This window comes from Pseudophryne corroboree, chromosome 7, assembly GCF_028390025.1.
Source record: "Pseudophryne corroboree isolate aPseCor3 chromosome 7, aPseCor3.hap2, whole genome shotgun sequence".
In the NCBI taxonomy this organism is placed as follows: Eukaryota; Metazoa; Chordata; class Amphibia; order Anura; family Myobatrachidae; genus Pseudophryne; species Pseudophryne corroboree.
In genome coordinates this window covers 165,715,813-165,733,519 of record NC_086450.1, presented here as the reverse complement: position 1 = coordinate 165,733,519, position 17,707 = coordinate 165,715,813, and the positions used below count along the sequence as shown (strand labels likewise).

General features: G+C 46.9%; 1 protein-coding gene and 1 long non-coding RNA gene across 2 annotated transcripts in view; one reads left to right on the top strand and one right to left on the bottom strand.

The window, feature by feature from the left end:
- MBD5 (methyl-CpG binding domain protein 5) overlaps positions 1 to 17,707 on the bottom strand; it is a 218,320-nt gene that overhangs the window by 82,109 nt on the left and 118,504 nt on the right. The gene's annotated exons all lie outside the window — the stretch shown is intronic.
- Positions 1 to 17,707, top strand: part of LOC134944850 (uncharacterized) — a 136,964-nt gene that overhangs the window by 23,730 nt on the left and 95,527 nt on the right. The window lies entirely within an intron of this gene.

Below are 17,707 nucleotides of genomic sequence, written 5' to 3'. Positions count from 1 at the left end.
GGTATTGCGCCAGGTCAAGAGACCCTCAGGCAATAGCAGGGACGCTCTGGTAACACCGTGGGTGTACCAGTCGGTGTATGTGTTCCCTCCTCTGCCTCTCATACTCAAGGTACTGAGAATTATAAGACGGAGAGGAGTAAGAACTATACTCGTGGCTCCGGATTGGCCAAGAAGGACTTGGTACCCGGAACTTCAAGAGATACTAAGAAGGGACTTGATTCAGCAAGGATCATGTCTGTTCCAAGTCTTACCGCGGCTGCGTTTGACGGCATGGCGGTTGAACGCCGGATCCTAAGGGAAAAAGGCATTCCGGAAGAGGTCATCCCTACCCTGGTCAGAGCCAGGAAGGAGGTGACCGCACAACATTATCACCACATTTGGCGAAAATATGTTGCATGGTGTGAGGCCAGGAAGGCCCCCACGGAGGAATTTCAACTCGGTCGATTCCTGCATTTCCTGCAAACAGGAGTGTCTATGGGCCTCAAATTGGGGTCCATTAAGGTTCAAATTTCGGCCCTGTCGATTTTCTTCCAGAAAGAATTGGCTTCAGTTCCTGAAGTCCAGAAGTTTGTCAAGGGAGTACTGCATATACAACCCCCTTTTATGCCTCCAGTGGCACTGTGGGATCTCAACGTAGTTCTGGGATTCCTCAAATCACATTGGTTTAAACCGCTCAAATCTGTGGATTTGAAATATCTCACATGGAAAGTGACCATGCTGTTGGCCCTGGCCGAGGCCAGGCGAGTGTCAGAATTGGCGGCTTTGTCTCACAAAAGCCCATATCTGATTGTCCATTCGGACAGGGCAGAGCTGCGGACTCGTCCCCAGTTTCTCCCTAAGGTGGTGTCAGCGTTTCACCTGAACCAGCTTATTGTGGTACCTGCGGCTACTAGGGACTTGGAGGACTCCAAGTTGCTAGATGTTGTCAGGGCCCTGAAAATATATGTTTCCAGGACGGCTGGAGTCAGGAAAACTGACTTGCTGTTATCCTGTATGCACCCAACAAACTGGGTGCTCTTGCTTCTAAGCAGACGATTGCTAGTTGGATGTGTAGTACAATTCAGCTTGCACATTCTGTGGCAGGCCTGCCACAGCCAAAATATGTAAATGCCCATTCCACAAGGAAGGTGGGCTCATCTTGGGCGGCTGCCAGAGGGGTCTCGGCTTTACAACTTTGCCGAGCTGCTACTTGGTCAGGGGCAAACACGTTTGCAAAATTCTACAAATTTGATACCCTGGCTGAGGAGGACCTGGAGTTCTCTCATTCGGTGCTGCAGAGTCATCCGCACTCTCCCGCCCGTTTGGGAGCTTTGGTATAATCCCCATGGTCCTTACGGAGTCCCCAGCATCCACTTAGGACGTCAGAGAAAATAAGAATTTACTTACCGATAATTCTATTTCTCGTAGTCCGTAGTGGATGCTGGGCGCCCATCCCAAGTGCGGATTGTCTACAATACTTGTACATAGTTATTGTTACAAAAAAATCGGGTTATTATTGTTGTGAGCCATCTTTTCAGAGGCTCCGCTGTTATCATGCTGTTAACTGGGTTCAGATCACAGGTTGTACAGTGTGATTGGTGTGGCTGGTATGAGTCTTACCCGGGATTCAAAATCCTTCCTTATTGTGTACGCTCGTCCGGGCACAGTATCCTAACTGAGGCTTGGAGGAGGGTCATAGGGGGAGGAGCCAGTGCACACCACCTGATCCTAAAGCTTTTACTTTTGTGCCCTGTCTCCTGCGGAGCCGCTATTCCCCATGGTCCTTACGGAGTCCCCAGCATCCACTACGGACTACGAGAAATAGAATTATCGGTAAGTAAATTCTTATTTTTTATTTACCTTCATGTGAAGATGGTGGACATTTTTGGAACATGTTGTATGACATTTTTCACTGTTGCGAACGCTCAGAAAGCTCATAAAAATAGGATTTTGGTACTCACCGTTAAATCCTTTTCTCCTAGTCCGTAGAGGATGCTGGGGACTCCAAAAGGACCATAGGGTATAGACGGGATCCGCAGGAGCTTGGGCACACTAAAAGACTTAAGACTGGGTGTGAACTGGCTCCTCCCTCTATGCCCCTCCTCCAGACCTCAGTTATAGGAACTGTGCCCAGGAGAGACGGACATTACAAGGGAAGATTTTTGTCTTAACTAAGGGCTACCAAATTACCAGCCCACACCATAAACATACCGTATAACCGGAATAACACCAAACCAGATAACAGTATGCATAAAACTCCAGCAACCAGCTGCAATAACCCAATACACCAGTCGTGTATAAACCAACGTAACCAGTAAGAAAACATATATATAATGCAAGAAATAGTCCGCACTCGGACGGGCGCCCAGCGTCCTCTACGGACTAGGAGAAAAGGATTTAACGGTGAGTACCAAAATCCTATTTTCTCTTACGTCCTAGAGGATGCTGGGGACTCCAAAAGGACCATGGGGATTATACCAAAGCTCCAGAATGGGCGGGAGAGTGCGGACGACTCTGCAGCACCGACTGAGCAAACGCCAGGTCCTCATCGGCCAGGGTATCGAACTTATAGAATTTTGCAAAAGTGTTTGAACCCGACCAAGTAGCCGCTCGGCAAAGCTGTAGTGCCGAAACACCTCGGGCAGCCGCCCAAGAGGAGCCCACCTTCCTGGTAGAATGGGCTTTAACCGACTTTGGCACCGGCAACCCCACCGAAGAATGAGCATGCTGGATCGTACTACAAATCCAGCGTGCAATAGTCTGTTTTGACGCAGGATGACCAACCTTGTTGGCCGCATACAAAACAAACAACACTTCAGTTTTCCTAGTAACAGCTGTCCTAGAAACGTAAACTTTTAACGCTCTTACAACATCCAGAGATTTTGGAATCGCCACCTCTTCCGTAGCCACCGAAACTACAATAGGTTGGTTAATGTGAAACGACGAAACCACCTTTGGCAGAAATTGTTGACGAGTCCTCAATTCCGCCCTATCTGAATGAAAAATCAAGTACGGACTCTTATGAGATAACGCTGCCAATTCCGATACTCGCCTGGCAGATGCCAGCGCCAAAAGCATAACCACCTTCCAAGTGAGAAACTTCAACTCAACCTTCCGCAAAGGTTCAAACCAGGAAGACATGAGGAACCGTAAGACGACATCAAGGTCCCATGGCGCTACAGGCGGTACAAACGGTGGATTGATATGCATTACACCCTTCACAAAAGTTTGAACCTCTGGGAGGGCAGCTAACTCTTTTTGAAAGAAAATAGACAGCCGAAATTTGCACTTTGATGGAACTCAATTTCAGGCCTGCATCTACACCCGCCTGTAAAAAGTGGAGAAAACGACCCAAGTGAAAATCCTCCGCAGGAGTCTTTTTAACCTCACACCAGGAAACATACTTCCTCCAGATACGGTGATAGTGCTTCGCCGTAACCTCTTTCCTAGCCTTAATAAGAGTTGGAATGACCTCCCTCGGAATACCCTTACGAGCTAAGATCTGGCGCTCAACCTCCATGCCGTCAAACGCAGCCGCGGTAAGTCCAGAAACACGCCCTGTAACAACAGATCCTCCCTTAGAGGAAGCGGCCAAGGATCTTCCACCAGTAAGTCCTGAAGATCCGGATATCAGGCCCTTCTTGGCCAGTCTGGAACGACGAGAATCGCCTGAACCCTTGCCCGACGAATGATCCCCAGCACCTTTGGAATGAGAGGAAGAGGAGGGAACACATACACCGACCGGAAAACCCACGGAAACACCAGGGCGTCCACCGCCATGGCCTGTGGGTCCCTTGCTCTGGAACAATACCTCGGGAGCTTCTTGTTGAGCCGAGACGCCATCATGTCGATTAACGGAATTCCCCAGCGTCTTGTCACCTCTGCAAAAACCTCTTGGTGCAGAGCCCACTCTCCCGGATGGAGGTCGTGTCTGCTGAGAAAATCCGCTTCCCAGTTGTCCACCCCCGGTAGGAAAACTGCTGACAGTGCGCTGACATGTTGTTCCGCCCAGCGACGTATCTTTGTGGCTTCCGTCATTGCCACTCTGCTCCTTGTTCCGCCTTGCCGGTTTATATGGGCCACCGCTGTGATGTTGTCTGACTGTACCAGGACCGGTCGACCCTGAAGAAGACTTCCTGCTTGGAGCAGGCCGTTGTAAATGGCTCTTAACTCTAGAACATTTATGTGGAGACAAGCTTCCTGGACCGACCATTTTCCCTGGAAGTTTCTTCCTTGGGTGACTGCACCCCAGCCCCGGAGACTTGCATCTGTTGTCAGAAGCACCCACTCCCGGATACCGAATCGGCGTCCTCCCAGGAGGTGATGAGCTTGTAGCCACCACAGGAGAGAAATTCTGGCTCTTGGAGATAAACTTATTTTCCGGTGAATGTGTAGATGAGACCCGGACCATTTGCTCAGCAAGTCCCACTGAAACAAGCGGGCATGAAATCTGCCGTATGGAATGGCTTCGTACGCCGCAACCATCTTCCCCAGAACCCGAGTACAATGATGTATCGACACACTCGACGGCTTCAGAAGTTCTCTGACCATCGTCTGCAATTCCAGAGCCTTTTCTTCTGGAAGGAATACCTTCTGTAACTCCGTGTCCAGAACCATGCCCAGGAACGTAAGCCGAGTGGTCGGAGTCAACTGGGATTTCGGCAAATTGAGAACCCATCCATGTTGTCGCAGAACCGATAGAGACACCTCCACACTTCTCAGCAATCGTTCCTTGGACCTCGCCTTTATCAGGAGATCGTCCAAGTACGGGATAATTGAAACCCCCTGTTTGCGAAGAAGAACCATAATTTCCGCCATGACCTTGGTGAAAATCCTCGGAGCCATGGAAAGCCCAAACGGCAACGTCTGAAATTGGTAATGAGCATCCTGTATCGCAAACCTGAGGAAAGCCTGATACGGAGGATATATCGGGACATGCAAGTAGGCATCCTTTATGTCGACTGACGCCATAAAATCCCCCCCTTCTAGGCTGGAGATCACAGCTCGAAGGGATTCCATCTTGAACTTGAAATCTTTCAAGTATGGATTGAGGACTTTAGATTTAGAATTGGTCTGACCGAACCGTCTGGTTTCGGCACTACAAAGAGGCTTGAGTAAAACCCCTCCCCCCGCTGCAACGAAGGAACGGGAATAATGACCATCTGTAGACACAGTTTTTGAATTGCTGCTAACACCACTTCCCTGTCCGGTAGAACTACTGGTAACGCCGAAATGAAGAACCGGTGAGGGGGCAACTCCTGAAACTCCAGCTTGTATCCCTGAGACACGATCTCTAGTATCCAAGGATCCAGGCCTGATTGAATTCAGACCTGACTGAAATTTTGTAGACAGCCCCCCAACCGGTTCGGACTCCCCCAGGGAAGCCCCAGCGTCATGCGGTGGATTTGGTAGCAGCCGGGGAGGACTTCTGGTCCTGTGCGCCTGAGGCTGCAGGAAGTTTTCTTCCTCGCCCTCTACCCTTTGAGGCGAGGAAAGACGAACCTTTTCCACGCCTGTATTTATTGTGACGCATCTGTTGATGTGGTGCCTTTTTCTGTTGTGTGGGAACATAAGGAAGAAAAGAGGACTTACCCGCAGTCGCGGTCGAGACCAGGTCAGCCAAGCCGTCCCCAAACAAGACATTACCTTTGAAGGGTAGCGCTTACATAGCCCTCTTGGAGTCGGCATCAGCGTTCCATTGATGGATCCACAGGGCCCTTCTGGCGGAAATCGACATGGCACTGGTTCTTGAACCCAAGAGACAGACGTCCCTCGCCGCATCTTTTATGTAATCTGCAGCGTCCTTAATATAACCGAGAGTTAGAAGGACATTATCCTTATCAAGAGTATCCATATCATTAGCTAAATTCTCAGCCCATTTAGCAATAGCACTACTCACCCATAACGACGCCACAGCAGGTCTGAGTAATGCACCCGAATTAGCGAAAATGGACTTCAAAGACGTCTCCAGCTTTCGATCCGCCGGATCCTTGAGAGCTGCCGTGTCGGGAGACGGAAGTGCCACTTTCTTAGACAAACGAGATAAGGCTTTGTCAACATTTGGAGATGCCTCCCATTTTTCCCTGTCATTTGAGGGAAAAGGATACGCCATGTAAATTCTCTTTGGAAAATGACATTTCTTATCCGGCGACTCCCAAGCCTTTTCACAAAGAGTAGTCATTTCATGAGATGGGGGAAATTTTACCTCAGGTTTCTTTTCTTTGAATAACCAAATCCTTGTTTCCTGAACCGCAGGTTCATCAGAAATGTGTAAAACATCTTTTATAGCCACAATCATGTACTGAATACTCTTAACCAAACGGGGATGTAACGCTGCCTCAGTGAAATCGACGTCGGAATCAGAGTCCGTGTCGGTATCAGCATCCCCCACCTGATTAAACGGCCGCTTTTGCGACCCAGATGGGGTTTGAACCTGAGACAAAGCCTCTTCCTTGGATTTTTTCCACACCTGGGTCTGCGCCTCAGACTTATCTAACCTCTTTGATAAGGAAGTTACATTCGAGTTTAACGTACTGAGTAATGCTAGCAAATCCGGTGTCGGCTGCGTCGACATTCCCAATTCTAGCCCCGCATCCACTCCCCCAATAACCTCCTCCGGTGAATAAGCTTCCGCCTCAGACATGTCGACACACAGTACCGACACACCACCATACACAGAGAATCCCTGCTAGGTGACAGGTCCAACAACCAAGCCCAGATATAGGACACAGAGGGAGTATGCCAGCCCACACCCCAGCGCCCATATATCGCAAAACATGATATATGTACCCAGCGCTGCCTATTATAAAGCACCAACCCTGCGGCACCCCTCAGAACAAGTCCCCAGTTACTTGTATAAGCGTGGAGGTCCCCGCAGCGTCTCTCTCCTGCAGCCGCGTGTTGCAGAGAAAATGGCGCCGGTGAGCTGCGGGTCGAAGCTCCGCCCCCTTCAAGGCACGCTTCGGCCCGCCAATTTCAAATTCGTAAAAAATGCCGGCGGGGGTCTGTATTCGGTGCCGAGGCAACCACAATCTTTGCGCCGCCAAGAAGAACTCCAGTAGCATGCTGCCCAGAGCGCGCCCCCCCCCCCCAGCGCCCTGCACCCAGTGAAATACCGTTGGTGATATGTGTGTGGGAGCATGGAGCACAGCGTGACCGCTGTGCTGTACCTTCTGTCACTGAAGTCTTCTGCCGTCCTGAAGTCTTCTGATCTTCTCATACTCACCCGACTTCTTTCTTCTGGCTTCTGTGAGGGGGTGACGGCGTGGCTCCGGGAACAAGCAACTAGGCGCACCAAGTGATCGAACCCTCTGGAGCTAATGGTGTCCAGTAGCCAAGAAGCAGAGCCTTGAAACTCACAGAAGTAGGTCCTGCTTCTCCCCCCTCACTCCCACGCTGCAGGGAGCCTGTAGCCAGCAGGTCTCCCTGAAAATAAAAAACCTAACAAAAAGTATTTTCTGAGAGAACTCTGTAGAGCTCCCCCAGTGTGCATCCAGTCACTCCTGGGCACAAAGTCTAACTGAGGTCTGGAGGAGGGGCATAGAGGGAGGAGCCAGTTCACACCCAGTCTTAAGTCTTTTAGTGTGCCCAAGCTCCTGCGGATCCCGTCTATACCCCATGGTCCTTTTGGAGTCCCCAGCATCCTCTAGGACGTAAGAGAAACATAAGGATAAAACCCATTATTTTCAGCACTTCTCAAGCTACATTTTTTGTCATATAACTATTTCCCTACCTGAATTCCTTATGACTGAAATTTAAGGCTAAAGTTAATTGTCAGATTTTAAAGAGAGTCTATTTTTCGGATTGTATTTCAGTGGGAAAGAAAGAAAAATTCAGAGCTGTAATTTTTTTTATTTTTAGGGAATAGTTATATACTCAAAGATTTGCCAAACAAATTTGAAGTTATCTATCGTGTCTACTTTTTTTATTAGAGCACTTTGAAATTGATAGTTTTTCACCTAAACTGACCTCTAATATCTCTAGTGGGGGACCTGATAAAAATGTGTAGCTTTGTTCCACCTGGAATATCAAACTCAAAATTTTTTTTTTTACAGTTACCCCTCATAGGGGGGTATTCAATTGTTTGAGTAGTCAGTTGGGTGTCTGTTTTTTCCTATCTAATAGAAAGGAAAAAAACAGACACCCAACCGACTTTTCAAACAACTGAATATCCCCCATAGAGTACTGTGTATGCTGTGATTTTTTATTTTTCAATCAGGTCCCCGACCAGAGATATAAGAGGTCAATTTAGGGGGAAAAACAAGTAATTTCAAAGTGCTCTAATAAAAAAAAAGTAGGCACGATGGATAACTCAAAATTTGTTTGTCAAAACTTTGAGTATAGAACTATTCCCCAACAAAAATTACAGATCTGAAATTGTATTCCTTCCCACTGAAATATAGTCCAAAAACAGACTTTTTTTTTAAATCTGACAATTAACTTTGGCCTTAAATTTCAGACATAATGAAGTGAGGTAGGGAAATAGTTAGATGGCAAAAAAAAAAAAAAAAAAACTTGAAATGTGCTGAAAATAATGTTTTTTATCCCAGCTTCCTATGACTTTGCGGAGCTGAGATACTGCATTCACCCCAAATGTCCACAACAGTGAAAAATGTCATGATCCAAAAAATGGCCACCATGTTCATAGGACGGTAAATAAAAAGAAAGTAATGCTGGTTTCTGACTACTAACTTACAGGGATCATCACACACAATAGTCAAGCAACCAGGGCTGGACCACTCCTCATGGATTGACCCAGTAGCAAAAGATGACTCCATGAGAGTTAGCACTGCGCATGGCCCTGAATCCGACCCAATATGTGTTAATGCTCAATTTTGCAGTGCTAGTGAACCTAAGAGCAAAAATTAGCAAACACATTAACAATAAATATTCTATTATAGGTCTATAGTAAAACAGAAAGGAAAAAAAAATGTTATGTCACTGACTCTCCTGTCCTTTAACTAGAAGAAATACAGAGATTCAATCAACAGGACATTACAGTTTGGGAATAGCTGCCCATGGTGGCATCTGCACTTTGTAATGCACTAGACACATCAGCCTGGTTAGTGTGCAGAATGGACATCCTACCAGAGCTTAGTGAAAACATGCGGTTATGTCTGTAAAAGCATCTATGTATACATATACATAGATGCTTTTACATCCTGTCCTCTCTCAGGTTTCCAGCTGCCTCTCTGCAATCTCCTCCTGGATGTCTGAACGCTCTCTAAAGCTCAACATGGACAAAATGGAACTCATCATCTTCCCCCCATCCAGAGCAACACCCCCGACCAATATCTCCATCATTGTTGACAACACCACCATCTCCCCCGTTCCCCAACTCCGCTGCCTGGGCGTCACTCTTGACTCCTCCCTCTCCTTTGCACCCCACATCCAAGCTCTGGCACAATCCTGTCGTTTCCAGCTACGCAACATTGCTCGTATCAGGCCATATCTCTCCCAGAGTGCAACTAAACTCATCATCCACTCACTGGTCATCTCACGACTTGACTACTGCAATGTCCTCCTCACTGGCCTCGCTTGCTCCCATCTTGCTCCCCTCCAATCTGTCCTGAACTCCGCAGCTAGGCTTATCTTCCTCTCCCGCCGCACCACATCTGCCACTCCCCTTCAACAAAATCTACACTGGCTCCCATTCCCCTACAGAATCCTCTTCAAACTCCTCACCCTCACATACAAGGCCATCTCTAATTCCATTGCTCCCTACATCTCCAACCTCCTTTCCCTTCATACTCCCTCCCGCCCCCTACGGTCGACTAATGACCGTCGCCTCTCCACCGCCCTGGTCACTGCTTCCCATGCACGAGTTCAGGATTTTGCCCGTGCTGCACCCCTTCAGTGGAACGCACTCCCCCGCTCCATTAGACTCTCCCCAATCTTGCAAAGCTTCAAACGGGCACTAAAAACCCACCTATTCATCAAAGCATACCCTCCCGATGCATAACCCAGTGCTTAAGCCGCGCCTCCACCCCCCTGCCTCATGCCGTGAACATCTCAGCTTTGCTTGCATACTGCCATCAGGCTACCTCCCACTTGCCTGCACCTCTTGTCATCTGTCTGTCGCCCCTCCCCAATAGATTGTTAGCTCTTCAGAGCAGGGCCCTCTTTCCTCTTGTTATGTAAGCCCTCGTCTCAACACATTTCACTCACAGCTCTCCCCTACTCAACGACCATCTTTATCCTGCTAGTAAAGGCTCATCTCCATCTATGGCCACCAGCCTCTAGTAGTACGATGATCACTCCCTCAATACTTACATCTTAGCTGTATTATGTCTTGAGAATGTGTGGTGCTCTGTTACCTGTACTCTATTTCTGTTATTTATTTACTGTAAAGCAATGTTTTGTCCCCTGTACTGTCCTTTGTACGGCGCTGCGAAACACATGTGGCGCCTTATAAATAAAATGTAATAATAATTATAATAATAATAATATATCATTCTATCCAGACTGGTGACCTATGCATATGCTTTGACTTGGAGCCTGGTTCTATACTACTGTGATTCCACCACAACATTGTGACTTTATTACAGTATACCAGTGAATAATTTGGTCATCAGATTGGAAGTGATATATTTACATAGGGCATCTCTTGAGGATGCCATTTTCAAATTTCATCTAAAAATCCTTATCACAAAGAAACGGTGTCACTACTCTAAATTATTTTTGGTCTTCAAGACTAATCCAAGAAATGAGCGTGTCCATGCAGTAAACCTGAATTATAATGAAGTCATTAAGACGAAACGTGTAGGGTTCACCATCAGTACCCACCATGTCTTGCTGTATGTGAATTCCACCCAGAGCTCACACCTTTTGCTAAAGGTGAGGGTGGAATCTATTCCAACTTTTGTACTCAGACGTGTATGGATTTATTGGTTTTATGATGACTTGTATGTAATTTTAAATACATTTTTTAAGAAGTAAAAGAAAATCTTGTACTATTTATGTCAGATTTTTCTTTCTTTGGGTGAATTTTGGTGAGAGGGTTTATTTCTAGGAAACATTGCCCTGACCGACAGAATCCATTAAAACCTCGATAAGAGGATTTTGGTACTTATCGATAAATCCATTTCTCTGAATCCACTCGGGAACACTGGAACTTAGACAGCTGGTGTGTGAAGAATGCAGACCGGAGGTAGCACAATTTAAAAACAAAAGTGTACAGCTGGCTTCTTCCCCTTCACGCCCCCATCCCTCCAGTTTGAAAAATTGATGGAGAGAAGAGGGAACATGAGAGAACAAAACCAGTCGGGAAGGAACCAACCATACCACAACGTCAAATATCAACCAAGTAACTATCAAACCTTTAACTAAACATGTTTGAGCCAATATAACAAGAACACACAGGCTGGCAGCACCGAGGTAGGCGTCCAGTGTCCCCGAGTGGATTCAGAGAAATGGATTTATTGCTAAGTACCAAAATCTTCTATTCTCTATCATCCACTAGCGGACACTGGAACTTAAGACAGCTGGGGACGTCCCAAAGATACTCCCATGGGCGGGAGTGCTGTTTAAAGCCTGCAAAACCAAGCGTCCAAAATTTGAATCTCTAGCCACAAAAGTATCAAATTTGTAGAAACGAGTGAACATGAGTAATGAGGACCACGTTGCAGCGCCACAAAGTTGGGCAGTAGAAGCTCCTCTAGCAGCCGCCCAAGAAGCCCCTACCAATCTAGTGGTATGAGAACCCACCCGAAACGGGTCTCTTACCACTGGAGACAATACACCTGCTTGATGGTTAGTCTTATCTATCTGGCCAACGTTTGTTTTGTAGCTGGCCAACCCCTCCTGGGACCATCATAGAGCACAAACAAAACATCTGACCTCCGAAGGGAACTTGTAGCCTGTACTTAAACCCTTAATGCCCTGACCACATCCAGGGAATAATCCTCCTCTGACAACCCCTGAATAGATGGGACCACAATTGGCTGGTTTATGTGAAATCCAGAAGCCACCTTGGGTAAAGACTCCGCCCTAGTACGGAGGTCCGCCCTATCCTCGTGAAAAACTAGAAAATGGCTCTTACAGGACAGGGCTCCCAACTCAGAGACCCTCCTTGCCGATGCCAAAGCAAGACGGTCTTCCAGGACACATGTTTGAGATCTGCCCGTTCCAAAGGCTCGTAAAGATCAGATCTCAAAAAGTCTAACGCAAAGTTAAGGACCCACGGAAACGTGGGAGGTCGAAAGGGTGGTTGTAGTCTCAACACCCCCTGCAAAAACGTCAATGCCTTCTGCAAGAATGTCAGACATTGTTGGAAAAAAATCGAAAAAGCCGAGACCTGAACTTTCAAGGATCCCAGCCCCAATCCTCCTTCCAAACCCGTTTGTAGAAAATATAACAATCTGGTAAGGCGAAACTCTCTTGTGCTCCAAACCTTAGGTTGGCACCATTCCATGTATTTCTTCCAGATTCTATAATAGTGTGCTGCAGTAACCGGCTTTCTTGCCGCTAACATGGTAGGAATAGCTGATCTTGGAATACCCTTGTCTTTTAGTATCCTGAGCCACGCCGTCAAATGTAGGTGGTTCAGGCCTGGGTGTAGAAATGGGACCTGTGACAACAGATACTCTCTTTGCGGCAGCCTCCATGGCTCTACCGCCAGGAGTCCCTTCACATCCGAGAACCAACTTCTGCGAGGCTAGTCCGGTGCTATGAGAATTACCCACGCTCTTTCTTGTTTCACCTTTTTTAGTACCCTCGGTAATAGGGGAAACAGTGGGAATATGTATACCAGTTCATAAGGCCAGTAAATCGCCAGTGCATCCACTGCCTCTGCTGCTGGATCCCACATCCTGGCCACATATCTCGGAAGTTGATGATTGTTTCGAGAGGCTACTAGATCTACCTGTGGTAACCCCCACCGTCTTACTACTGCGTCGAAGACTTGGGGGTGCAGACTCCACTCTCCTGGGTGCATGTCCTATCGGCTGAGGTAATCCGCCTCCCAATTTTCCACTCCTGGAATTTAGACCGCCGACAGGATTATGTTGTGCTTCTCTGTCCAAGACAAAATCCTTGTTGCCTTCTTTAAAGGCCTTCCTGCTCTTCGTTCCTCCTTGACGGTTTATATATGCCGCTGCTGTTACATTGTACGATTGCACTTTCACGTACTCTGCTCATACTAGGCTTCTCCGCTTGAAGAAGCGCGTTGTAGATGGCTTGTAGTTCCAGCACATTTATTGGCAAGCGGCACTCGGACGGTGACCATCTCCCTTGGAATCGATGGTTGCCCAGCACTGCACCCCAACCTCTGAGACTTGCGTCCGTTGTTAAAATGATCCATTTACAGATCCCAAATCGCTTTCCTGCTGATAGGTTCCTGTGTACCGACCACCAAAATCAACAAAGTTCTGGCCTGAGGTGACAAGCAAATTCTTTGGTGAAGGAACAGTTGCATGTATGCCCCTTGTGCAATCAGATTTAACTAAAACAGCCTGGAATGTAGTCTGCCATATTGAATCGCTTCGAAAGATGCTACCATCTTCCCTAGAAGTCGTATACAAAGGTGTAGAGACACAGTCTGGTTTTGTAAAACCTGGTGTACCATGTCCCTGAGGTCTTGAATTTTGTCTTCCGGAAGGAACACTCTCAATTGTATTGTATCCAGAATTAGACCCAAGAATTGAATTCTCTGTGTTGGTTGTAAATTGGATTTTTTGAAGTTCACAATCCAACCGTGTTGAACCAGAATTTGGCGAGTGATCTGTGCATCCCGGATAAAGAATTCCAGGGACTGGGCCTTGATAAGCAGGTAGTCCAAATAAGGTATTATTGTGACCCCTATTGACCTCAATTTCGCTACCATTACTGCCATGATCTTTGTGAAGATCCTGGGAGCCGATGACAGTTCTCTGAATTGGTAGTGGTTCTTTTCCACTGCAAACCTCAAATAAGCTTGATGTGGTGTCCAAATTGGAACATGCAGGTATGCATCCTTTATGTCCATCGACACCATGAAATCCTGTTGTTCCAAGCCCGCAATGACCGACTGTATAGATTCCATCTTGAACCTGTAAACAGTCAGGAAATGATTTAACATCTTTAAATTTAGAATGGGTCTAACTCAGCCATCTGATTTGGGTACCTTTTGAGGGCACAGAGGTAGACCCGTAGTAAAGAATTGACTGTGAGGTCGGACTAGAAAAATCTATTTTGTATTCCTGGGAGACTACTGTATGTTGTTGATCCAGACTTCTGGAGAGGTTTCGTCCTAGACTTCCTGAAATCTTATCAACCTGGCGTCCACCTTGGGGGACCCAAGATGAGCTGGGAGACCGTCATGCTACAGTCTTGTCAGTGGGCTTAGAATCCTGTTTTCCGGCTGTTGACTTAGGACGGCCTCTACCTCTATTTACACAAGCTTGCCAGTCTCTGAGCCACAGAATTAGTCTGGCAGATACCGCACAAGCCGAAATGCGGGATGCTATTCTGCTAGCATCCTTCGCAGCTTGGCAAAGTTAAGTGGCCAACTCACGGATGTGCTCCGCTAGACAAGATCTCCTCCTGATTATTGTCCTCCAACACTGCTCGAACTATCTGTCCGGCCCAAGTTACGCTAGCTTTATTAATCCAGGCGCTCACAAGTGTAGGTCCCTGGGATGCTCCTGCCACCACGAAGATGGATTAAAGCGCCGATCCGAAGCATCTTTCAGTGTAGTCACATTCGGTATTGGTAAGATTGTCTTTTTTGATAATCTAGCCAAAGACGCATCGACAATAGATGGTACCTCCCATTTGGACATAATCCCTTTAGACAGGGGATAATTTACCGTAAACTTCTTGGGTAATTGGAAGCGCCTATCTGGCAGTTTCCATGCTTCTCCCATCTGATCCTGTAGTGTCCGAGGAATAGGAAATACAGCCAATTGCGGTTTTTGTGACTCAAACAGATCGAAAACTTTAGGCTCCTTGATCACTTCTTCCTTGAAGTTAAGGACCTGCTTTACTGCCTCAATAAGGGATTCCAAACCTTTAACATCCTCAATTGACTCCCACTCATCTTGCAGAATAGGAAGAGGCCTCTTTACAGATTTGCACACAGTCGTTTCTACCTGCGCAGGCAGTGTAAGTCTAATTAGGAATTCCTCCATAGTCCTAGAAAAGCCCACAGCCCAACCTAAATGTTGCAAGATTCCTCCATTTCCTTAGAAACATCTGCCAGGGCATTTTCCCATGTCCCGGATGGACAACTGCTCCCGGGCTGTGTGTCCATACCCAAACATGCGTTGCACACCCCAGAGCTGCCAACACTTGTGCTCTTTTTCTCACATTTAGAACACACGTAGCAAATATTTGTGGTCTTGGTTGGTGCTTTTGATGCCATATTAACAACACACACGCGCACCACCGAGCAGTCCTTTCACCCTATTAGAATAGATGGAGAAAGACCATAGGGATATGGGGAGCAATGAAACAGGGGAGATACACACAGCTGGTTATTAATTTTTTTTAAAAAGAGAAAAAAATATTTTTTACCAGACGATTACAAAACCCACACCAGCAACTGTTGTGACAGCTTGACTTACAGCAGGTTTGTTGAAATCTCTGATGCTTCCCCGCCTCAGGACCTGTCAGCAGCTTCCCTTGGGAGATAAGTGTACCAGCTCGTAACTCCGCCCCCTCCCCTAGTTACACTGCCCACTCTCACAGCGCGCCAGAAACTAAACTAAAATGGAACATTTTTAGTCACCTCCCTGCCTGTAGAATACTGGTAGCGAGGAAGCCGCTCACCCCCAGACACCTGCTCCATGTCCTGGCTGGCTAACCGCCCTAAGAGACACTGAGCACTTCTTAGTTACTCCCCCCGCCTGTGCTGCCCATTCTCACTCTAACACTCGGGAACGCACTTTACATAGCCCGTCTGAGTGCTGTAGCAACTGCGCCCACTGCTGTGACCACCACCGGATCCACTCCGGAGTAATATGCTGCGCTGTCCCTGCTTGTGCCTGCTTTCTATAAAGACCTGCGCCCAGCGGGAGAACAGAGTGCTCCGTGTCCCTGGCGGCTTCCCAGCACGTGTCGCAGGGAAGGGGGCCTAATCAAACCACCACTCACTGTTCTAAAGATCCTCCTGAATGAGCAGCCGATTCCTTCCACCGGGATTTTTGTCTCACTTGTACTCCAATGAGTACCTTAGTGTCACCTGCTCCTTCCTTTCTATTAGGTGGGATTGGGCCACTGAATGCTGGCATATAAAATACATTTATGGAGCAAGAGCTCCCGTTGTGCTTCTACCTCCTCAGCACAATTTACAATTTTTCAAATTGGAGGGATGGGGGGCGTGAAGGGGGAGGAGCCAGCTGTACTTAGTTTTTTTAACAATGTGCTAACTCCCGTCTGCATTCTTCACTCCCCCCCCAGCTGTCTAAGTTACAGTGTCCCCCGGTGGATGATCGAGAAATATTGAACACTGGATTGATCTACTGCGGTGAATATCTCTACTTTAAACTGAATTTACAGTCTTATATATTAGCGCACAGAGATATTGTTTGTGTTTGTATAGATTTAGGTGTGTCTTATTTAATTGTATCCATGTATTTATTGACTACCTAACTAGTTCTATTTTGAAGACAATGTGTTATTTTACACGTTGCAAGGGCCTGTCAGGCATTTATGTTGTTGTGTAAACATGTTATTATTTACAATTTTTCTCATGTGTTTCTCTTTAACTATACAGTGTTACATTAGCCTTAAATAAGATTCTTAAATAGAATCGAAACGTTGGCAATGGATGGAATCTACTATTGAGCATGCAATTTGAATAAATGGAATACGTCTGATAACTCAACGATGGAGAGTGCCTTTTGTCCTACGTTGTAGGAATACACCCATATGTGAGAGACGCCTTTGGCTACACCTCTAAAAGGATCACCCCAATAGCACAATTAGTGGATGTGAGTGCCGGAGTATACCACTATCTATCTATATCACTTACTCTCTCTCTCCATATATAATGTGTATATAATGTGTGTATATATATATATATATATATATATATATACACATACATACATACACACACACACATATACGTGTGTGTGTGTGTGTGAAGCCGCTGCACGTGACCAGGAGAGGAGCCAAGGCTCCACCTCCTCTTTTTAAAGCCAGGATTCATCAAGCAGAGCGCGTCCCCGGGGACCCACCCATTTTAGAAAAGCGAGTCCCTGTGTCATGAGCCACTGCTGTGGCTCATTCCTGTTTGCATTTTGTTTATGTATTTTGTTATATTTCTGTTTGCATGCCAGGTTTTCTCATGTACTTGTTTTGAGTACTGTTGCAGGCCGCCTTTGGTGAGTCTGTGTAACTGCAGCCTGTCTCCTGTATGTGTGGATTGTGCCGTCTCACCTGTCAGTTGTTTAGGCCATTACCTTGTGTCTGGCTTCCAGCCATCCTGATTGGGGCGTGCTTCCTTTATTACCCAGCCTGCCTTTCACCTGACGCCAGTGATAGATACATGTTCCTGTCTGTACCTGTGTCCAGGTCATATTCTATGGTGGAATCTTGAACCTGTCAGCTCGAGAGAGATCCTATCTGTGTTGTACCCGTGACCAGGAGACCCTACTCGATTGATAAGCCTGACCATATCCAGCCAGCCTTGTTTTCAGGTTTTTGCTAAGCAGTGTGCGGAGTTCCACACCGACACTGTCTTGCTTACTTCTTTATATTATTACATCTCAGAGCATTCACTGAGAACCTGTCAGCTTGTATTAGA